The 25,475-nt window shown below is 40.5% G+C and overlaps 1 protein-coding gene across 4 annotated transcripts in view; it reads left to right on the forward strand.

The window, feature by feature from the left end:
* Positions 1-25,475, forward strand: part of sez6b (seizure related 6 homolog b) — a 618,004-nt gene that overhangs the window by 245,614 nt on the left and 346,915 nt on the right. The gene's annotated exons all lie outside the window — the stretch shown is intronic.

Below are 25,475 nucleotides of genomic sequence, written 5' to 3' on the forward strand. Positions count from 1 at the left end.
ATGGGTATTGGCAGTCATTTGTGAATTTCATGAAGTAATATCAATTAGAAACATTAGTGTTGCCATGGCTGTATGTTTAAATCATTTTAATGGTATCTTGATAAAAAAAGTATCAAACGAATACTAACACAAATGTGAACATTTCTAGGTGTGACTGGTACTGTACACATTAAAAGAGAACAGTCAGCCTGTTGTTAGTTTTCTGACACTTCTGGGGCCTGAGAAGTCCTTTTCATCAAACAGCTGCCTCCAACAAGGCCAGGTGTACACCCCCATACAATACAAGGCATATCATGTAAGAGATGAGATGTTTCTTTTCTGTTTAAACTCTCCTTTGTTTGCTTAATAGTATGATCTACATTGCTATGCCTTTAAAGGAGTGCCATGTCCTCTAACTGTTGGAATTCTATGGTTCTGACGAGCTGCAAGAGAAAAGGGTAGTGGTTTTATGAGTCCACAGAAGGATAGGACATGTCCATTCATTCTATCATATTCTAATACAGGGCCATCAGTAGGTTGAGCCAACACTGGCAGCATCCTAGAATGGGCACCAGTCACATGATACACTTATTCACTCACCTACTCCAGGCAGGCATAGAGCTGCCAGTCAACCTAACCTTCATATACTGACACCTTTACCCAAAATGACATCAGGGTACAGTTGACTGGCTGCTCAGGCAGGTTGATTGGCACACATAGGGTTGCACATTGAGATGGGAGTTGAACCTTGCATTTTAAATTCCATGACTTGTCCTCAGCACCCTGCTTAGCTGTGTTTATTGTATACAATGAGAACACCCATATAGGTGTTGGGAATTCATGACAAAGGCGATGCATTTTATTGGTAAAAATGTTTGTGATGCTCCATTGTTTAGAATGAAAGAGACATAGCAACCAGACAGACACATAGACAAACGCATATTCTTTTACTAAGGTTTTACTAAGGTTGATAAAGTATATATAGAAGAAGGACAATAAAAAACAAAACCAAACTTGGTATAAATGGTTATTTATATACAAAAAGGCATATTACTTACTAGCTGTCCCCCCGTGGCTCCACCCCCATAGTAGTGTAACAGGACAAACTAAAAATCAATAAAAACTTAAAAAAATGTAATAATTTGTATTGAGAAAATTTTATATTGATAGCTTTCATATCTGAGGGCCTCTTGATATACAATATTTTTGGTTTTGCTATCAGGAGTGAGAATGTAGCTGTGATCTCTTTGACAAAATGCGATTGTGTCCAGCTCTGATGGGAGAGCGTCCCCCATGTAGGGAAAAGAGCACATGGCCGTGATATCTCTGCCAATGAGCAGGTGCCGTCTAAAACACATATAGCTGTGATCTCTCACTCAAAAACGTCAAACGTTACTCTTTAACTCTCTTTAGATGATAATGTATGCTGAACAAACCGGTATCGCTAGCTAAATGGAGGCAAGGTACGCTCCAGCACGTGGTGAGAGGTAGAGCGACTTGAACGGAGGCTGCCGCATGAGTGAGGATGGCCCCGCCTGGCTTCCTACTCCTGTTTCTCCCCCACCCTTGGCTTGCAGCCTGTCTCTCTGATCCACGTAAAACAAATTGGTGCCACAACCAAACTGTAATACTTAGCACAATGAGAAAACTTGCAAAATCAACTGGAATGTTTAAGTAAATTATAGAAAAAAAAAACCAATCTAAATCAGTTAAGTAGTTCTCTTGTAAAAAACAGCCAAACATACAGACAGAGAGACATTGGATTTTATATATGTAGAAATGAATTCTGTTTCTTGGCTTATATAAATCTTTGCCTCTCCTATAGAAAAAAACACATAACCTATGAATTCTGATCTTCCATTCATTTGTTCAAAAGGAATAAGTTCCTTAGCTAGTTATTAAACTTATTTTGTTTGCACCATGGCTTTCATTTGTTCTTAGCAAATGTACATTTGGTTACCCCTTACACGCAGTTTCTGTGTATGTGTAGATGCTTCTCTGAACTTTCCTACTGGATTTAGAAAAAATATATAGCTGCACAAGACTTATCTTTACAAAGGTTATTACTTTTCAGTTGCAGTGATATCAGTACCATAATACATTAACTGGCTTTATCCTGACTATTAAGTTAAAATTGATAGCTCTTGTAATCAAAGTAGGTGTACTTATCATTTGGAGTAGGTGATGCTTTGTTCCTTTCCTGGCCATCTTTCTTTGCAAACAAACAAGTTTTTAAATGCACTATTAACGAATGCTAGCAAAGTTACTCCTTCTAGGCAGCTGATGATCAGTCAGCTCCTGTTGTTAGCAGGATGTATGTGTGACTTTTACATAGGTCTGTCTCTTGCTTGTTCACTTGATTGTCAATAGCAAGGTTAGGGCTAATAGCACCCTCATCTAACTCCAATACAGACAAGTCCTCCAGTTGTCCAGCTCAGCACACAATTGTCCTTGGGAGTTAAAGGGACCTCTCAAACTTTTGATGTGACCATACACCCTAGACAATGGGACACCTGCTATAGTGAGCAATTACAGCCAGGTTCAGAGCAGTGAACCTGAAAGAGGAGCACACTTCTTGCCATTGGTTTCTTGGGTACACATAAGCCCTTCCTTTTGATGGCAATTGGTACAAGGTTTTGTTCGTTCATGAAGGTTGCCAATCATTAAGTTATGGATCTTTGTTTAAATTGAATATTTAACTTGTGCCACAAAAAGACATCCCTGGTGATTATTTTACCATTAAAGACACAGAGGCTGCATTCCAAAGAGCTCCTATTAGAAGGACTGAGACTCTTTAGCTGATATTAAGAGTGTCTAGCAGTGATGTTATAAGCCAAGAACTTGAGAGTCCAGACATAGAAAAAATGAGTAAAGCCTGTCTGCCCTACATTAGTAAACAGTCCTCTCTTTATTTTGATGTAAATTTTGAACAAATAATTTATATAACCTCTCCATCTTTAACAGTGCTGCCTTTGACATATCATCAATTGTTGCATAAGTAACAGTAATGGGTAGGTATCCATACGTGCAAACCATGGAAGTCAGGTGTAGCAATGGAAAGATTCTAAACATTAAATGAAAATAATTTGCAAAAATAAAACACAGTAAAGATCAAAAGTGGTTCAACATGACTAGAGATGACTAACACATTACAAGACAGCTACACTTACTGCTCCCATCTACAATCACCAGTCCATCTAGCAGCAAGAGATTGGGGTACATTTCAGAACTTAACTCGGTCATGAGAACATGTACATTTTTTTATTTGATTCCCTTTATATGGAAACAAAAGAGTATAAAAGAAACAGAACTTAATAAAACAAATGAAAATAACACAGCAAGCAAAATAATATGATTATGTTTTGAAAGTAATCCGTGAAACTCAGCATTCAACCTCTATCCGAACAAGAGAGCTTTAAAACTGTACAATCCTGTGGACAGTCCCACCTCTACTGTAAGCAAACTAGGGCGGCAATGTTTTTTCGGAACCATTTAGTTAAATGTAATCAGGGACTGATCTACCATCAAGGAGTTCTGGATGTGCACCCAGAGGCATGTGACAGTAAGGGGCCTTTTGACCAATTCCCCCACCTCTCGTTTGATAAAACGCTCAAATGTCTGTGCCGCAAAATCACTAAGGGGCCATCCCAATCTTCCATCTGATATCCATTTATGACTCTCACAAAACTTCAAAGTGGGAAAACTCTACAACATACAATTATGTGTATAGCAATTGTCTTCAAGACTTTGTGGCGTGGGTATGACACTTTCACTTTTGCCTAGGGCAGCAAAAAAGCTAGAGCCGTCCCTGCCCGTGGAAAATGGTTCTTTGCATAAGATAAACCAGCAAGTAAAATAAGAAGATTCAGCACAGGCTCAGCATATTAATTCAGGATTACATTAATGAGTTCTTCATGGTTTCCAAAAAGATCCTTGTATAGAGTATTTGTTTTTTCCCAGGGTGAGATAGAATATAGAATATCATTCTCCCACTCTGTCGTAGAGGCTTGATAGGGACTTGTAATTGAGCAAAATAAGCCTTCATGAAGGTAGTTTTGTGTTGGATATTTCAACTGATTTTTCACAGCACAATGTCATCCTGTTTATTACAACTCCAACTATTGATGTTAAAGCATTAGGAGTGACAGACGCACAAACATTTTTGCCCAAAATGGTTTAAGTGTCGGACATCACAACATGTACATCTGTACTAATAAAAGGCAAAGCCCTGACTGACTCACTCACTGACTCAGTCATCGCTAATTCTCCAACTTGCCGTGTAGGTAGAAGGCTGAAATTTGGCAGGCTTATTCCTTACAGGTTACTTACAAAAGTTAAGCAGGTTTCATTTTGAAATCCTACGCGTAACGGTCATAACTGAATCCTACTTACGTACATATATACGTCCATAGCCAGCAGCTCGGTCACTGTGTGAGGCGGAGTTGCGTCTCCCATCCCCACGCCTCCCACGTAATTGACTGCCTGCCCATATAAGGCCGTCTGTCAGCAGCAATCCAAGCTATGAGAAAACAGTAAAAAGGAGGCGTGTCAATCAATCAATCAATCAATCAACATTTATTTATATAGCACATATTCATACAAAAAAATGTAGCTCAAAGTGCTTTACAAAATGAATAGAAAAATAGAAGACACAATAAAAAATAAACATAAGTCAACATTAATTAACATAGAATAAGTAAGGTCCGATGACCAGGGTGGACAGAAAAAACAAAAAAAAAACTCCAAAAGCTGGAGAAAAAAAAATAAAATCTGTAGGGGTTCCAGACCAAGAGACCGCCCAGTCCCCTCTGTGTCAGACATTGTGGTACATTTTCTGATGCAGCTAAACAGAAACAACTTCATGATGCTGTTGCTAAATACTCACAGAAAAATCCACAAGTTAATAGACATTCTGTCACTAAATATGCGCGGGCTAATCCACAAGTTCATAGAGACGCTGTCCAAAATACTAGCAGGCAATTCCACAACTTAATAGAGACTGTAACGTGTTCCTCTTAAGTTGAATGAGGAGCCCACCACACACAAAAATCTCCTACTCTTAGGAAAATTAATTCTATTAGGAACAGAAACTGATAGAACCTTAGCCCCAATTTGATATCCTCAGCTGTAGTTGGATTTTGTGAATTTATAGGAGAAAAGGAAATAATCACCCCAACAATTCTTTAAATAATCAAAAAAATATATATATTATAAATCAAACAAAACAATAAACACCCTTTAAACAATCCTTAACTAATCTATAATAACTATACAACTCCTAAATAATCTACCACCCCCTTAAACACTTTATAATATTGTGACGTGTCTTGCCATTGCATGGGCTGTAGAGAATGTAAGCAGTGTTGGAGTGGTGTCCTAGGGGAACACTTTGTAAGGACTTGGGGCACCTCCCTAGAGAGAGGTGAGGGACAGGGATCCGGGTTAATTAACAGTGCGTGATAAAAAGGGAAGGTGGTGACTGGAAGTGGTAGTTGGAGGGGCTGGAGAAAAAGAAGAGAACAGCATCAGGTGAAAAAAAGGAAGTAAATGTTTTAAGAGAGGTAGATAGGACGAAGGTGATTTGTCTTTATTATTTTGGAGGAGTCCCCGTGACCCAAACAATGAGCGGTGGTAGGGCACCGTTTATATCGCGGTATAATAAAAAGCCAGTCGGCATTTGGAAGACTTCTCCAGACAAGCGGCTCCTGAGTGTGTTTATTCGACGGGACGTCACAATATATTACCCGGAAAATGGCAAAAAAAGAAAGAAAATGAAGGAATGCAAGAAAGCAGGAAAGAAAGAAAGCAAGGTAAAGAAACAAAAGGAATATCTTATTTATAAACGGCGCAAATATATTCACATGTACTTAACCTATATTACAACTATATACACATAGAAATTAGACACCCAGACACACACAATCCCCACACGTTCCCCAGTCCTTTATCTGAACTTTGTTTTAAGAGTTTATAATCACTCAGCGTAGGAAGTCTGCAGTGAATCCAGCGACCAATCCTGATGTGCCCCATGGACACGTTTACTTAATTAACATGTAAAGAAGCGGTCTCACTGGCTCGGCGACAGTTCCTTTATTGAACAATGAAGTCCGTCTCACCCGGGTGACTCGCCGTTAGCGTCCATCCATGGCGGACACCCGCTCCACAACAGACAAGTAAAGCCGTGAGGTTCGAATATCCCTTTTAGTTTAGTAGGCACCCCTTCTACGTGCTCCCAACCGTCCTTATTATGGAGTCTTCCTTGCTTTACCGCTGGCTGCTTCATTTCCATTCACCTTCCCAGCTCTTTATTTAAACAGGTTTCTTTCTCACTTTTCCACTCCTTTTCTCTCTTCTCCCTTTTTCCTTCAAAATACGCGCCTCCTTGCCTTTTTACAGTCAGTTCCCCTTACGTCACACCATGGTACATTTAGCAAGGACCCACAGGTGTAGTTTGGCCCCCAATTCTTCTTAAAGAGATATCCCACAGACAGTTAATTACTGGGACATAATTACATTGACAATCAGGTTATGTTATTTTTTAAATGTTTCCTTTTCTTTTTCATAACTTCTTTAACACACTACTTCTCCACGGCGAAGCACGGGTATTTTGCTAGTTCCTAATAAAAGACCAGCTGAGAAAGGTCAGGGCACTTTGAGACTGACATCCTACCCACTGCATGAACATGCCACTCTACCTTAAGGTCATAATTGTAAATGTTCTGCACTGCAGGCAGACTTCAAGTAATAATGAGGAGCAGCAGGCTGACTCCATCGATTGTCTCACGTCCATGGTCCTGTGATGTTGTGGGATCATGCAGTGAGTATGTATACTGTATATGAAGTGGTATCCATAACCATGTTGTTATAATTTGGTTCCTTTTTAAAATTTTCTGGAGCTTTTAAGGAGGCTTTATGTGTTATGTTTATTGTTTTCACACTGTAGACCCTAACTCTAATTTATGCATACACCTGCAGAGTGTTTTTCTATAAGGTAAAAATATTTCACTTCTTACCACAATGTCATTGTTGTTTCTCATGAGTGCCACCATTTTCTGGAATCTTTGTGTACCAGTTGCTATGGTACTGATGTCTGTGTAAGCCAGCAATGTGCTGCGCTTCTCTTTATCTACATTACACTTTAAAGGTCAGCACTGTGTACTTTCTGGTTATCTAAGACTAGCTGTTCTCCGCTGTTCTGCCCATGTAGTAATGAAACAGAGCAAACTTTAAAAATCAATAAAAAAAATTTAACTTTGGCCAAGTGGAAGGTAGGTACGCTCCAATGACAAACACTGTAGCTTATCATGTTCAGCTCTGATTGGAGAGCTTCCCTGGAGAGAAAAGCATGTGGTCGTGATATCTCTGGCAATTAGCAGCTAACATCTAAAACACACGTAGCTCTCTCTCTCCAAAACGTCAAACATTACTCCTTAATGATCTGTACATGATAATGTCTGTTGAGCAAATGAGGATTGCTAGCTAAGCTGAGGCAAGTTACGCTCCAAAATAAAGCGAGAGGTAGAGCTACTTAAACGGAGGCTGGCACATGAGTGAAGAGGGATCCGCCCAACTTACTACACCTGAGGTCCAATCTCCCTCAGCCCCTAACTAAAGCCTGGAGCTTGTCTCTTGGATTCCGGCAAATAAATCAGTACCACAAGCAAACTATGATACTTAGCTCAATGAATGAAGTCACAAAATCAACAGGAATGTTCAAGCAAATTATAGAGAAAAACCCAATCTAAATCCATTAAGTAGTTCTCTTGTGAAAAGTGGACAGACACACAGACAGACAGACATTGGATTTTATATTGTAAAATAATGAGTCTCAACACACTGAAAAGGTTTGGGGCAGCCATCTGTATATTATCCCTGGCTGCAAAAGGGTTTTAAAGATAGGCACTGATGTTATTGGTTGAATTCCAGATTGAACTGATTTGGTGGTAGAGAAGATGGTGGTTTTAAAGGGTGAGGTCAGAAACCGGAAGTGACGTCTTTCTTGGGCCCAGAACCGGAAGTGATGTTTTTCTTGGTGCCTGAACCGGAAGTGATGTTGTTGTTGTTGCAAAATCAGGTAGGTTTTCCCGTATTTGGCCTGCATAGACAACAGAAGAAGGTTTAGCGCACCCTGCCACCCCCTGGTCAGGCGGATTATTACCTCGACTTGGTCCAGTCAGCTTCCTCCTAATTGTACATGTGTGACAATATATACAGTGCATCTGGAAAGTATTCACAGTGCATCACTTTTTCCACATTTTGTTATGTTATAGCCTTATTCCAAAATGGATTAAATTCATTTTTTTCCTCAGAATTCTACACGCAACACCCCATAATGACAACGTGAAAAAAGTTCACTTGAGATTTTTGCAAATTTATTAAAAATAATAAAATTGAGAAAGCACATGTACATAAGTATTTACAGCCTTTGCCATGAAGCTCAAGATTGAGCTCAGGTGCATCCTGCATCCATGAGATGTTTCTGCAGCTTAATTGGAGTTCACCTGTGGTAAATTCAGTTAATTGGACATGACACACTTGTCTATATAAGGTCCCACAGTTGACAGTTCAGGTCAGAGCACAAACCAAGCATGAAGTCAAAGGAATTGTCTGTAGACCTCCGAGACAGAATTGTATCGAGGCACAAATCTGGGGAAGGTTACAGAAAAATTTCTGCTGCTTTGAAGGTCCCAATGAGCACAATGGCCTCCATTAAGTGGAAGAAGTTCAAAACCACCAGGACTCTTCCTAGAGCTGGCCGACCATCTAAATTGGACGATCGGGGGAGAAGGACCTTAGTCAGGGAGGTGAAAAAGAACCCAATGGTCACTCTGTCAGAGCTCCAGAGGTCCTCTTTGGAGAGAGGAGAACCTTCCAGAAGGACAACCATCTCTGCAGCAATCCACCAATCAGGCCTGTATGGTAGAGTGGCCAGACGGAAGCCACTCCTTAGTAAAAGGCACATGGCAGCCAGCCTGGAGTTTGCAAAAAGGCACCTGAAGGACTCTCAGACCATGAGAAACAAAATTCTCTGGTCTGATGAAACAAAGATTGAACTCTTTGGTGTGAATGCCAGGCGTCACGTTTGGAGTAAACCAGGCACCGCTCATCAGCAGGCCGATACCATCCCCACAGTGAAGCATGGTGGTGGGAGCATCATGCTGTGGGGTTGTTTTTCAGTGGCAGGAACTAGGAGACTAGTCAGGATAAAGGGAAAGATGACTGCAGCAATGTACAGAGACATCCTGGATGAAAACCTGCTCCAGAGCGCTCTTGACCTCAGACTGGGGCAATGGTTCATCTTTCAGCAGGACAACAACCCTAAGCACACAGCCAAGATATCAAAGGAGTGGCTTCAGGAGTGGCCCAGCCAGAGCCCAGACTTGAATCCATTTGAACATCTCTAGAGAGATCTTAAAATGGCTGTGCACCGACGCTTCCCATCCAACCTGATGGAGCTTGAGAGGTGCTGCAAAGAGGAATGGGCGACACTGGCCAAGGATAGGTGTGCCAAGCTTGTGGGATCATATTCAAAAAGACGTGAGGCTGTTATTGCGCCAAAGGTGCATTGACAAAGTATTGAGCAAAGGCTGTGAATACTTATGTACATGTGATTTCTCAGTTTTTTTATTTTTAACAAATTTGCAAAAAAATCAAGTAAACTTTTTTCACGTTGTCATTATGGGGTGTTGTGTGTAGAATTCTGAGGAAAAAAATTAATTTAATCCATTTTGGAATAAGGCTGTAACATAACAAAATGTGGAAAAAGTGATGCGCTGTGAATACTTTCCGGATGCACTGTAGATATAGATTATGTAATGAACTTAAAGAATGTTTTTCTAGCAAAAGATATGTGTGTTACAAAATCTCTCCTACATTTTCTTGTTTCTAATTGTGGTTAGACAAATGATAGGACTGATATTTGATTTGAATATGGCCTTGATTTTCAACATACCTTTCTTCTTCTGGTCCTTAAAATACTTTTCTTACTGCCTCTCATCCATCATATTAATAAACATTGTGGATTGTCAGCTCTTCTGATTTTAACATGGTGTGAGGGATGGCCGGTGGTTCAGTCTGGCCGGGACGTCCCTGAAAGAAAAGAATGGAAGAAGGCAGCCTTTTCAGGACACTGCCTCCCCTGGGATGCTAGGTGTCAGTTCCCCTGGACGGCAACGGCATCCTGTGACATGGAGTTTGTTTCCTCAGCCCTGTTGGGTGCCGTGGGTGCTGCCAGGGGGAGCTCGCAAAGAACATGGGGACTATTTCTGTTACGACAACCCAGAAGTACTTCGGAGTCACGAGGACGAAAGCCCGCAGTACTTCCGGGATTCTTGAGGAAGGATGATTTAACATTTGACCCGGAAGAAGTGAAGGAACACTTCTGGGTCATGGACTATTTCAAGGACTGGTGAAAACCCAGCAAAGAGAGCTGGAGTTGGGTGGTAGAGTGACGGAGCTGCTGGGAGGAGTGGAGGATTGATTATTGCATTGATTATTGTTGTTGTTATTATTATTATTACTGGAGAATTGTGGAGTGTGGTGCTTTGTGTACTGTATCTGAAGAAAGATATTAAAATTCTTCTTGGTGCTTTTTACAAGTGTGTCTTGGACGTCTGTCTGGTGGGTTTCACGGAGCAACAGCGACCCCTAGCGGCCACAATGGAAAATAATTTGCTCAAAAGGTTGTCATTATGGGCCAACAAATCTTTATTTCTGTGAAAGAAGGTAAACACCAGAAAAGTGAATCTTACACTTTTCCCAACCATCTTAATCATGCACTCCTGAAATGAGTACAGACATAAAAATGCCATAACAATGCATTTTCATTGCCCTAACTCATCATTGTGAGAAATTAAATGCAGCCCAATACGTCATAACATTAAAATTACATACACCTTGACAGATTTTGTTTGAAAAAAAAACCCAGATTTTATATCTATTCTTTCTTGTGTGCATATGTATTGAAATAAACACTGTGGTGTTTATTTGTGCACGAGGAGCTAGTTGGTGTAGGCTGGCACTGGTGGTTCACTAACTTGTTTGTGTAACCATAAGTCCATCATTCCAACCTTTAACTCACATGCTGATTTCCTGCTTGGGTCTCCCAGGTAATAATTCATTCAAGTACTCAAAGATTTTTTTTTCATACAGCTAAGTAGTTGAGGTGATCTAATCCTTTATTCATTTCATGAGACTGCTGCAAAGGCAGAAATATTAGGAGTGACAGACTTACACAATGTTTTAAAGATCCAAAAATAGAAAAAGTGAAATGGATAAACCACTTCAGAATGCTTCAGATGACAATTCCGCATTTCTGTTCCTTCATCCATCCATTTTTCCTTATTGCATTTTCCATTACAGCATTTGGAAGGTTTTAAGCAGCATCTTGTTAATTCAGCCTTTCACATGTAATAAATGCTACCATTGCGAAGAAAGCTTTTGACAGCAGATATCCTCCCATTCATCAAAGATGTCGGTCAGAGTTAATCTGCCTCTGAGAAACCCAAGCATTGAGTAAACATTTAGTGGTTACAACTGCGAAGAGTTCATTTGAAAACTGGATTCAAACTGGAAATCCTCAGAAGCTAAAGTCACAAAGAATGAATGAAGGCTGATAGTACACCATTGTGCATATGTGAAATTCAAGAGTTTCAGGAATTCAGTTTACAGATGCATCTCTGTCGTATAATTAACCTTTCCTTCATGGCACCTTCACCAAGCTCTCTTTTAATTGCTTCAGTCTGTAATTCTGAAAAACATTAGGAGCAGCACAAACTAACTCCGTGGCTAATGCCAGAAAATTAATCTAATTATGCAGATGAGGAAATCACTGCTGATCTCCATCCTGAAATATGTGGCGGCTACAGTCTTCAAAAACTCGAGGGCATATTTTTTCGATGAAAGCCTGGCCAGAACAACTAAACTAAATGAAAAATACATGCCAACCACTTTGAAGAACATCCTGCACCAAAACACTGAAGGGACATGGGCGGGGGTGGAAAAGTCTCATGAACCCTGGGAAATCATATGAATCCGGTGAGTGTCATGAGGGCGGCAAAGCGAATCAGTGTCACTGTTGCAGCCTGTGCATGAATCACTTTGCTGATGAATGAGTGTGATGAAATAAAGAGACTCTCTGCTCCGCCAAAGCCTCACTAATCACCCTGCTATCTTGACACAAAGCCTTTATACCTTTCCACTAAAAATAATTGAGTAATTGATACCTGCAGGCTCTGTTACACTAAAGTAATCAGATGAATTGAGATGCAAATGGAATTCTCTTCATTATGCGGCTGCACTCATTGTCCTCCTTTAATCGTGTAAACGAATCTCGGAAGACTAGGGAAAATAACACAAACGCAATTGGGCTGCTTTAACAGCCTAGTCTGTGGGAGCTCACCTGTGTACTGGTTCAGAAGAAACATTTAAGCGCTTTAACCTTAACATGCTCACTGCAAGTGGAACCCTACTGCTGCATCTGCACATCTTAAATTGAGTCACATCCTGAGCACACTGGGCACGGGCAGTCATTCCCTGCCTGCTTTTAACTTAGCAAGCAGGAGCATGCAGAGAGGCATGGGACATTGCATTTAATATTTCCGTAAAGAAAATCTGAAGAATATCCGTTTCTCGCTTGGCAGCACCAGTTGACTTGATTGAGTGCTCATTCTATAAATGCCGTTGAAAGATCGATAGGAAAAAGATTGATCTTTCCAGTGTGAACATTTAGCCTCAGGGTTTAATTGGATTTAATATCCAAGGTTCCAAAGGTGTGTTGAACAGACTGCTTAAGAGTCTGTGACACATGAAGGCTACAGCAAATGCCCCCATGTGCAGGTTGTTCAAAAACAATCTAAATCAAGGTTTTGGACTGAAATGAAATAAAGTGTCGGCTTGGACAAGGCTGTGGACTGCCTTCCATTTTGCAGACAGTTAAAGGAGAGCATAGCTTCTCACTCAGGATCTGAGGGTGCCTTGTATGTGGAGCTTCCCACTACAAAGTAAGCCGAGCTGTTTGCTTCTGAAGGCATTTCTAAAGATAATTAAAGAACTTCTTATCAAATAAAAACAAGTATCTACTCAACTGCAGCCAAAAAAATCTGACTCCCTCAATTCCCCGAACCCAGTTAATTCAGTTTTCTTTTGCACAAGGCTCAATGTAGATCTAAAAAGGTGCATTCACAGGCACAGGGCCTATTAGTCTGTCCTTCTTGTCTTTGGAATATGCAGACAAACACACACAGAAATGTGAGCAGGCAGGGAATTAAGCCTAGTCTCCTGTGTTAATCTGACTGATTATGATATTTAGAAATGTGTCATTCAGGACTACCAAAAATTTCGCAAATTGAATTTCTTTGTTTGCCAACGCTGACCATCTTTTACAGCCTTTGAAATCTTAGCCAGTGTCAGTCTGTCTCTTTTTTTTTAAGACTGTGTGACTTTCCAGATTGGCTTCACAATCCCTGGATGCTTTCAGGAGCCTCTTCAACCCGTAACCGTCAATAGTCATGTACCGAGATGAGCCAGGTAAATGAGGACACAGATATTCAGCAAGGGCTTGGTGCATTTATTAAAATCCAAATGCAAATAGTGCAGTGCATCAAATTGTCCCAATAAATAATCTATGCAAAACATGAAATTTAAAATATCCAAATAAATATTTCCATAAAACAAGGTTAACACATAAGGGTAAACATTTTCTTGAAAAACCACAAGCCTCGTGATTCTTTCTAAAATCTGATGTTTTCCTGGCTTATCCACTTCGGTTTCTGCACCATTTGAAGACATAACCCAGCAGGTGTAGACAATCCTTTGATTCCGCTTGGCCCCCATTGCCAGTCCGTCAGCGTGTAAATGGTGTGGCACCAAGCTTCACTCCCTCTGACTCACACTGCCATTTTTTTGGCCTTATGTGGGCAGTCCTCCTTGAGTATGTTTGGTCTCCCCTCCTACCAGGCTGCTCAACAAGAGCAACCTTCAGCCCCTTTGAATGCTGGCCACATGCTTCTTCCCCAAGGCTCACTTTCCTGTCTGGCTGTTTCCCATCTGTCTCACACTGGATCTATCCCATTCCTACCCTTCTCTCTCATCCTTTACCCGCCATGTCTCTCTTTTCTGTTTCTTTTTTCTCTCTTGGTCCTCCTCTCTGCCATGCAGGCTCCTTTATCCTTCTTGATTGGATGCCGGTGTGGTGCTTTGCCTACTCCAAGGTGTGAACAAGGCAGCTGACTAATCTGCTTACATTTGCACGTGTATGCACGATCAGCCAAGCACCCCAATCAACCCTGGAACAACGTGCATTCGCAAACACCAGCACTTGATCCAAGCCTGCGCTTCACGGGACGTGATTATTTATTTAAAAAAACTGCACTGCACCATGGACCTCTTATCACACACCTTCCTCTTTAAACCTCCAGTTGTATGGGAAGGTTCCACATCCTCCCAACTCAGTGAAGCTGGTGGCCAGGTACATGGTGTGGGCCTCACACAGTACTAAAAACAATAAAAGCACTAGAACAAACCCTTCCATAAAACAAATACCAAAACCCTTTCTAAAAACAGGACATTAAAAGAATAAGCACTTAAAGTAACAAAATCAGTAATAAATAAAGAGTCCATTAAAAGTTCAAAATTCTAAAAAGTACTTTTCAGGCTTGAGTGGATGAGTTTGTAAAACAGTCTGGCACCAAACCCACTTGCTGTTTTTTCTTCTTCTGCTCTTCATTCCTCACCACCACGTGCTCATCCCACTACTGCCACCATTTGTGATGGTCCGTATTTGCTCCACACTCCCTGGTCACTTCCAGGAGCCTCTTCAACTTGTAACCATCAATAGTCATGTACTGAGATGAGCCAGGTTTCACCAATTTCATAGGCTTCCCTTACCCAACTCAGCCTCTACTCATGATCTTTAAAACATTTGGCTAAATCCAGTTACTCATTTCTCAACACTGATCCTCCTCCACAAACGCCACCCTATTCACCCAATTACAGTTACTGGTCTGCCATCATACGACCATAGACTTAGGTCCTCTGACATATTATTCCAGTTTCACATGATCCTTCCTCAACATACAGTAGATCTGTACTCTGGATTTGACATTTGTTTAATGTCATTTGTTCCTTTGTTAATGTTATCCACTGACACATTCAACCAGCTTCACCCTAATCATTCTTGATGTTCAGCCTATTTAAGTTGTTCTTTCTTGAGTTTACCTGCTTTTTATGATCGCTGACAAATTCTGTCAGTTTCATATAATTGTATTCCCCTGTCACAACCTTTGATATATTCAACCAAATTCCCTCTTCCTTTGTCAACATTGTCATCCACTCATGACTTTTGAAACCTTTAGTTAGTCATGGCTATTTCTTTCTCAGTCTTGATCTTCACCCACAACCAATACCAAATTTTCTTTTACTTCTTTGCCATTGTCCACCCTTACTCACATTCTGTAAAACATTTGACCCATCTCACTAAGTGTTTCCTCAACATTATGGTTTAGTCAGGCCTTATCATTCTATTCCCATTGTCAACTTCCAGTCATGACTTCAGGCACATTCAGCCTCTTCTAGTGAATTGTTTCTCAAATGCTCAAGACCTGTAAATCCATCCATCTATCCATTATCCAACCCGCTATATCCTAACTACAGGGTCACGGGGGTCTGCTGGAGCCAATCCCAGCCAACACAGGGCGCAAGGCAGGAAACAATCCCCGGGCAGGGCGCCAGCCCACCGCAGGGCGCACACACACACCCACTCACCAAGCACACACTAGGGACAATTTAGGATTGCCAATGCACCTGTAAATGTTTCACCTAATTTCTTTGACTCCTTTCATTATTATATCCCTACCAGCCTATTTCATCAATTCCTTGGTCATTCTAGATCACTTTTCACATTCTAGAACACAGCAATTTCTCTTGTTCCATTTGTTTCTTCCACATCATGACTTGTGACAGATTAAGTTAGCGTCAATCATTTCTTCTCAATGTCAGTTTCCACACATGACCTTTGAAATATTTCATTCGATTGTTTCTTGGCACAAGCTTCTGCTAAAGACCTGTTAAAGCTTCTCCATTTTCATGGACACCTTTGGTCAATGCTGACCTACACTCATGAACTTTGAAGACTTTTGTCAACATTTTCCACAAAGATTGACCTCCTAGTTTCTGAACACTGATCTACTCTCAAAACATCAACTACAGGCAATTAGGTTAATTTCTTTCTTATCATTGACAGTCATGTCTCATGACTTTTGAATTTTTTTTGACCACTTTTACTCAATTTTTGTGCAGCTCTCTTGTTGTCATTGTTCATGTCTGACCTCTGCCACATTCATCCAGACTTTCCCATTGAGCCAAGTAACTCTTATCCTCTTGTCTCATAGTTTGTGCCTCTTTTGGAGAGAAAGCAGCTTACCATGCCAACTTGGCACCAGCAGTAGCTTTTCAGTCTCTCTTCCCACACACCCTGTCTATGCCCATGACCGTGACAGTGTCTGAGAGAGTTTTTTTTCATATGGCTTTTACAGTAACACATTAGCCTTGCATTTTACCTAGCACTAATAAATTTAAATGGTAGTAAAACAAAGTGGGCTTCCAACTGATAGGACTCAACAGAGCAAATTTCTTTAAGGGCACAGAAAGCACAAAGCTGTGGATCATATTAAAGCCTGCAAAGCCCTGACTTAAAATCCTCAGCTTTAATCTGATCACAGAATGACACTTTGCTTTACTTGGTCTTGTTGGATTTATGGGGTGCCGTAGTGGTGAGATCCACCTCCTGCTCTGTGGACACGCTCAGTATTGTTGGCCATCTGGTTGCTGTTGACCCATAGGCCATGTTAACCCATGGCTACTGAAGTTCAAGACCCATATCATGTTTAATTTAGGAGCAACTAGGCTGTGGCAGAGTGGCACCAGAGAATACGTGCTGCTGCTGCAAATCTGCAGATGCGGGCCGAGCGGGCGTGCGGCACAGCACGATGACTGCATCAGCTCCGCGTCCCCTGTCACTGTTTTACCATGTGTAATTAGGGCTGGAAAGAATCACACAGCAAACATAATGGCATGAAAACATGATTAATTATCAAGTCTTGTATGAGACCGAGAGAGCTGAAGAGAGGAAACAAATCAGAGAAATTCAATTTGAGACTGAGGACATTTCTTTATTCCAGCAGGCTCTTTTTAATTTATTAGTCATGATGGAATTGTCGCTGAGGCTCTGCTCTACATAATTCTTCATTATAAAAAAAAAGGAAAGCAGAAATATTTTTTTGACTGTGCCGTGGAGCCACTGTTTATTTAATATTGTTTGTCACATGTCATAAGTGTCAGGTTCCTGCTAAATGTAGTGTAAATCTTCTAAAAAAAGGCCCGGAAACATTTAGGTGGGTCAGATAGGCTTATTAGAATAAAGGACTGACCAAAATGACATCAGTGTTAGTGTTCTTGGTCCAGACTGGGCATCTTCTGATTTTCATCTCAAATCACTGCTTTCCTCATTGAAATTGCTTTTAATTTTCTTGGTGCTATTATGTTGGATTTAAGCTTTTCATCAACATACTCCAGATAATGACCCCAGGATGGGATGTGTTAGTGATGTGGAAGAATACACACCTCACACTCCACCACCTGAAAAGTCGATTAGCAAAAAAATCCCTTTATTAGATTAAGTGGATTCAGGAAATAGAAGGATTCATGCATGGCAAATCTGTATCATTTGGACCCAATTACTCAAATTGAATGTTACGGAGGGTTGGAGCCTATTCTACTAACATGGTGCACTAGGCAGCAACCCACTCTAGATACATTGTACACTTGCATTGGGACAATTTATAGTTCCTATTTGTAATGGTCTCTTAGATATGAGAAGAAAATTGAATAGCCAGAGAAAAAACACACCAACACCAGGGCAAAATTGACACAGACAGTGTTAGAATTGACATTTGAACCCAGCCTCCTGGAGCTGTGCAGTAGCAACACTAACCAGTTGACTACCATCTTATTATGATATAATATTTACAAACCTACATAATCCAATTTCAGGCCATTATAAGCTGGAGTCAATTCAGGGACACTGGGCACAAGGTATGAATCATTCCTAAAGAGAATACCAGTCCATCTCCTGCTCCCCATGATAATATTATAAAGTTGGTTTGCAGGTTTTAGAGTCATTGGTGTCATGTCTGTTTACTATATTAATGTAACATTAAATTCACCAACCTGCTTCAAGGTCCCAAGGAGCCGGGGAGTATCCATGCCACAGTAGGTGCATACTGTATAAATTATACCCCTAAGTCTACGAAGCAGAACCTTTGTGATTGTCTGTTCTTTATGCACAGTTTTGTTTTTTCAAGCCACAGATATGAATTTTGGCACACAAGAAATTCTTACCATAAATCAGGTTTCTGACATATACCTTTTGGCATTTCCTGCCTCAAGTGTGCTTTCTTCTAGTTTATACCATTCATATTGTTTTGTTGTAATAGTTATTTGTTATTAATGTATTATTTTGATGATATATTTAGTCTTTTTATTGTATATGTTGAATCTAGAGCAGGGGTTCAGTCCTGGGGACCCACTGTGGCTTCAGGTTTTTGTTCCAACCAGATTTATAATCAGTGACAACTGATCTCAAGTAATTAACTGGTAATTTTTTCTCTTCTCATATTCTACATTAACAAAGCACAGAGGCATGATTTTTACATTTAGAAATATTTCTGCTTTTAGATTTAAATGCTTAACTCCCTTTTGTTGCTTTCATTATATTTCACCTTTTCTCTGTGCAGTTTGCTTACTTCATTGTATCTTATTAAGGACAATTAAAAACGAGCAGAGCAGACACCCAGGCAAACGACACTGAATCATGAAAGGCTGCAACTACTTTAGCGTCAGACTAACTAATTAGTAAATAATGTATTAATTAAACAATTAGAACACCTGGAAAAGTAGAATGAAAATCAAGATGGATATACTGCTAAAAAGAAAAGAAAAATACATTATTCCTATATAACTGCCTAGTATATTTGAATATATATATATATATATATATATATATATATATATATATATATATATATACATATACAAATATATATAGTATATATATATATTTATATATATATATATATATATATATATTTTTTTTAAAACAAACATAGTTTTCTCATTTTTATAGTGTTCCCAAAACACATAATCTGGGAAATAACAGTTCACTTAATTAGCCCAGGATTCCAATTAAAAACAGAAGCTGGTTGGAACAAAAACCCGCAGCCACAGGGGGTCCCCAGGACCGTCGTTGAGAACCCCTGATCTAGAGGATGAGGCCCCTTAATGTGGCAGCTGAGGGACCACCCCCAGCCTTTCTAACGAGAACTTCAGTTCCTGGCTGCGACTTTAGTGTTCAGGTCTGTTTTTCAGCTCTCTTTGCAATGAATTTGAGTTGTGACCCTCTGTATTCTGATTCTTGGACTTTGCTTTGGTACTTGGATTTTGATTTTTCACTTGTAGGCCAGACTTGCTTAACTTTTGATTTTTCTTCTGGAAGTTCTTTTTGGCTCCTTTCATTATTTTTTTAGATTTTTAAACTTGTTACTAAAGCCTCAGCTATTTAAAGAAACGTTGTTTTGTTATTTGGGCCAGGTGTTTTAAATTTGGTTGTCATCGTCCTTTTTGGGTAGCATTAATAGTTGGTTCAGTTCCATTAGCCTATTTTCTTTATTTTATTCTAGATTTTAATTTTTTTCTTTGGTACTTATTATTTTTGTGGGGTTTTGGATTGATCATGACCCCATCTTGTTATTTATTTATTTATTTGTTTGTTTTTTGATGTCATCTGCTCAACACTATTCATGCCAGGATTGGGACTCACTGACCAAGTTTGTCGATGACTTTTAAAGACTATTGCAAACACTTTTTTTGGTTCTGGTTGGATGAATTCATGCCTAGGTTATGTCAGACTTGGACTTTGGTTTAGGTTCATATCTTGCTACTAACACTGTATGACCAAGAGCAAGTTACATTACCTCCCAGTGCTCCAACTGGAAAAGAAAGAAATGTAACCAATTGCATCTAAAATGTGGTAAGTTGCTTTGGGTAAAGACATTAGCCAAATAAGTAAATATTAATGTAAAAATGGTTAGCATATTGGGCTTTGTTTCACAATAATTTGATTCTTGGCTTTGACCCTTGCTTGTTTAAAGATAAAGATTTCCTCTCCAGGTCCTTTAATTTACTTTTGTCCTTGTGACCTGCCAGTTTACACTGTGACAGAGAAGATCCCTTGTGGATTGTGTAGGCCTCAAAGCCTGTTTCTCGATTTTGGGGGAGCAAGTTGGCTTTTTTGTTCAGACCAGTGTATTAATCGGATTTTTGTTTTTAGGCCTGCCACCCTTTTTGAGTTTTTGGTGAGCCAGCCAGTCATAACATCAGCGGACTCAATTCTCCTAACAAATAGGGATCACTGATCGTGTTTATTTTAAAAATCTGAATTGTTCACACAAAATGTGAAATTAATGCCACACAAAGCCAGGAAGGACAGGTGCAATTTTATAATAGCAATTGGTATGAAATAGAATATTTTGATCCTTTGACAGATTAACAGCACTATGCAGACTTCAGTGTTGGTATGATGGTTGGCATGCTTGCCTTTCAAATAAAAAATGTGTGTTTTTATGCGGCCTAGTACATTTAACTCTTTCCTAATGCAAACATTTGCCATATTATTTTTGTCATGGTCCAAGCCCTTTCAGGACATAATGGTACTTAAAGTATATATTGTACTAAACACAACAATGCTAATTGTAATATAGTCTGGAAATACATAATTTGTAATAACTTTATTATACCTTTCTACTTTCTCAACCAGGCAGCACCAGGTAACTCAGCTACTCTTGTATATAAACGTCTATGCGTGGAAGTGTGTGTGTCTGTCTGTCTCTCTGGCCCAGAAGTAAGAGGTGGAGTCGTGGTAAGGGCTTCCGCGGTTTATACACAAGCGAGGCAAGCACTTCGGCAAAACGAATCCTCCTAGGAGAGAGATGCCCACAGTAGTTCCTTTCAATTACCTGACATCTCTACATTTCAGTTTTTCTTCTGACAATTTCAAATGTTTCTAGGACCCCGGGATTTTTACAGCACAGGCTTACACAGCTAGTTATATTATATTATCCATCCATCCATCCATCCATCCATCCATATTTCGAATCTGCTTATCCTGAGCAGGTTCATGGGGCACCCGTAGCCTATCCCAGCATAAATCAGGTGCGAGGCAGAAATAACACTAGGAAACAGTGTCAGTCCATCCCAGGCTGGACACACACACACAGTAGTGGCAAAGCAAGTTAATCTAATCTGCATATCTTTGGACAGTGGCGTATCATCACAATGGGAAGTGGATAATGAGGATTATAATAATTAGAGTAAGGACTGTTATTAATTAAGAGGGGGTACATTCAAGAGATGCTTATGCTTAGGTACCTTGAAATTAAATCATTGGGTTCTTTATCTTAGTGACATCCCAAAAAATGCCTAAGTAAACCTAGCCAGTGAATAGTAGTGTAACAGACTTCTCGCCGTGGTCCGTTGTTTATCTTCTGTTCCTTTTTCCTCTCGATGACTTGATTTGGCACATTTCAATATTCTGACCCATAAATTCCAAAAGCTTTCCCCACAGATTCTTTCTTTCTTAACAACTTCATTGTAAAACTGATTACAGCATGAAAGGTTCGTAGATTGCTTTCAGTATTTATTTAGCCTTTACGGTGACTAGAAAGGGCACTTTGAGATTAAAATGTTTGTCACAAGTATGATTTTTGTCAGGCTTAGGCCGAGCGCATATCAAATGTGTAGAATTTAAAGTAAGCAATAATTGGCACATGCATAAGATATAGTTTAGGATACAAAATCAATGACTTTGACAGGAAGACACAGAAAACATTATTTAAAAGCAGTGCAAAATCAAAACAAAATGACTTGTAGTCTTAATTTATCCATCCATCCATTTTCTAACCCGCTGAATCCAAATACAGGGTCACGGGGGTCTGCTGGAGCCAATCCCAGCCAACACAGGGCACAAGGCAGGAACCAATCCAGGGCAGGGTGCCAACCCACCGCAGAGTCTTAATTTAAAATAAGACAAATTACAGTGCTGTGAATCTTGAGGTTGATTTAAAGAACATTATCAGGTCGGGCACAATAAAAATACACTTGGAGCAGTGAAACAATTGTGACAGGTTGCCAGGCTGCCAAGGAGGTGACAGGAATGCAGCGGAATGGGCACAGGATGGAGGTGCAACAGAAGATGAGCCAAATCAACGTTTATATGGTAAAAGAAGAGTCAACAACGGTAACTGGAGAGGCAATGTCATTAGGCAATCACTGGGGGCAGTGTGCCATATTGTCTTGAAGAGTGCTCCAAATGTAGTTCTGCCAAAATGGGAGAGAGGTCATGTTGGATGTACAGACCAGGCAGTTTCCCCAAACTGCTGGGTGGAAGCAGGGGGCTCTTTGTGGGAACAGGTGGGTGTACTCCTTGGCCTCCAAGTGCATTTTGATGCTCAGGAATGCAGATGGATGGATTTCCCTGGCAGTAACCTCAGGGTTGGGCTTAAAAGCTGCTCCTTCTTAGTGACTGAGTTTTGAGTCAGAAGGCATGTTTGGACAAAGTTTGGAAGGCAGAGTTTGTTTTCTGTTTGTTTTTTTGATATGTTTTCATAATGATGCTGGTTCTACTCAGTGGTCCCACTTCCTTTGCAGGAGCTCATGAACCCCACGCCATTGGAAATGTAACTGGATGAGCTTGACAATGAGGACACCAACAACAAAACCAGTGTCCAAATAAATTGTGCAATGCAATCAAAATGTCCATAAATAAATCCATCCATTATATCCTAACTACAGGGTCACGGGGTTCTGATGGAGCCAATCCCAGCCAACACAGGGCGCAAGGCTGGAAACAAACCATGGGCAGGGCGCCAGCCCACCACAGGGCGCACACACACTAGGGACAATTTCAGATTGCCGATACATCTAACCTGCATGTCTTTTGGACTGTGGGAGGAAACCGGAGCACCTGGAGGAAGCCCACACAGACACAGGGAGAACATGCAAACTCCACCAAGGAGGACCTGGGAAGTGAACCCAGGTCTACTAACTGTGAGGCAGCAGCGCTACCACTGTGCCGGCCCCATAAATAAATAATCCATTAGAAACAAGTCAAATGTGGAGGTTAAAATCCAATAAATAAATCCTTTAAAACCGAGGTCAAAACAATAAAGGCTGGAAACCGTCCTCTTTTAAACTCCTTTAACTGGCTACTCACCTGCTCCGTACAGCAACTTCCCCGGACCGAGACTTGGGTTCCACCAATGGCCAGGGTGCTCACACTGGGGTTCCGATCCCAAATCTCCAACTCCCACTGCCTTCCCGGTCTAATGTGGCAAGCTGTCTTCGATCATCATCATTCCTGCTCCTCTGTAAAACTCAGCAGGAGTGACCCAATCCGTCTGCCCCTGGGTGCCGGCCAAACACCCCGCTAGGGCTACCTTCTCCCAGCTGCCTGTCCTTCTTACAGTGAACCTGCTCTCACTCACTCACTCACACACCGGCTTTCAGATTCCACCTTTTTCTTTCTCTTTCTTCCTCCTCTAGCCTCTGTTCTTTCAATCTTTTTTTTTTCTTTCCCTTCCGCACACTCGTGCTCCTACTATATATAATGGGGACATGGCACAGACGTGGCGATTAGCAACTCCCAGCATCAATTACAGATACGGACGATTCCTCACCTGTCCATTTAAGCGTCACGTCCGAGAACCACTCTGGCCACACTACCATGCTCCTTCTATAAGCCGCGAGTGCAGCGATTATTTATTTAAAAACTGGCCTTTTATTCTGAACAGCGAACCCACTATATCACACTTGTGATCATAGTAATAAACCATTCTTAATGAACATTTGGTTCACTTCAGAGTGGCACACTGACGTGCCTCAACATCAAGCAACCAATTCAGAAGCTCATTTTTGTGGATTCTGCTCGGTACAGTTTGTCAGTAGCTGGAACAGTTTTATAAAAAAAAAAAATGCCAATGTGCTGTGGTATTTTGGGAAAAAACCAAAGTTAATGGTATAAAGTCCTGATAAATGCAAATTGCAACTAGGCAACAGTTTCCATTACAGGATCAAAGCAGCTGCTGATTATCAGACTGGCTGCAACAAATACCTGCTGGTATTGCAGTACTCCAGTAATGATTTTTTCTGCTCCTGCTTTAGACTGTGATTTGAATGAATGGAAGTGAAAATGAATTGTAAGTAACTCAAATCAAGCAACTGGCCTATTATAACCCTGCAAATTAAAATATACCACTGCTGTAATTTTATAGCGGTGCCATCAAGGCTTTCATAAAAGAGGCAATGACCAATGTATGTCCTGCGTGCTGATATTGTGGGCGCAAAGCTGCACGATGCGGTGAAGAAAGTGTAGATGAAGGTGCAGCGCATCTATAGTCTGTATTAAAAACAGAATGAGCGGCTTTCATCTGTGAAGTAGATGCGCTCATGCTCTCCTGGCATGGTTACAGTCTACCTTTTGCCTAATATATCTGATTTCAGATATTGCAGAGTGAACAGCAAATATATAACACAATTTAACATGTGTGGAGATTCTTTAATGATAAAACTAAATTAAGTTGGTTAATTCACATCTGCAATCCTAGTGAATAACAATCTGCCATCTGCAGCAGTGTAAAGAGGCCCAAACCACACCACAGGTGTAATGAAAGTGCACTTCCCCATGTTTCAGGGTGTTTCATGGTGAGGCTTACAGTCTGGCCACTGCTTTCAAAGAGGTGGTCAGCAGTATATTTAATGTATTATGGCTAACTGTTTCTGCAGACTGGGTTGACATTATGACTTGGGTTCATTCTGAGTGTGTCCCTTTCAGACAGGGATGGTAACTGCTACCTCAAAAGACCAATGTTGTGACACAAACATGTTGTCCTCACAGTGAGGTTCTCATTCACACGTGGCAGAGTAATAAAAGGACTGCTAATCAGTACACTGACAATTATCATGAATTATTCATGTGAAAATGCCTACACTGCAATAAGCAGCAAAGGTGCTATTCTCCAAATTGAGATGTTGTCTATAGTAATCAGAATTCCATTTAACAGAGGGGTAAATAAGTTAATAACAAGCAGTAAACCAATAAAATAAATCACAGGTAATGGAGGCTTGCACCCAACATTACAGCACACTAAACATTTACCACTCATTATATTCATGTGAACCCGAGTGATTGCAGGGCTGCTAATAAAGCTCATTCACTTTGCAAACCTGCTATTTCCAATACTGGCCCATGTGGCAGATGGAGCCGATTCTATCTGGTGTCTGATTTTGTCAGAATTACACAGGAACTGACCCAGGACTGGCCATAGAGCACATGTGAATAGTGTGGAAAGACAGAAGCAGTAGAACATGCAATATTACAATGTCAGATG

The sequence above is a fragment of the Polypterus senegalus genome, chromosome 6 (assembly GCF_016835505.1).
Source record: "Polypterus senegalus isolate Bchr_013 chromosome 6, ASM1683550v1, whole genome shotgun sequence".
Lineage (NCBI taxonomy): Eukaryota > Metazoa > Chordata > Cladistia > Polypteriformes > Polypteridae > Polypterus > Polypterus senegalus.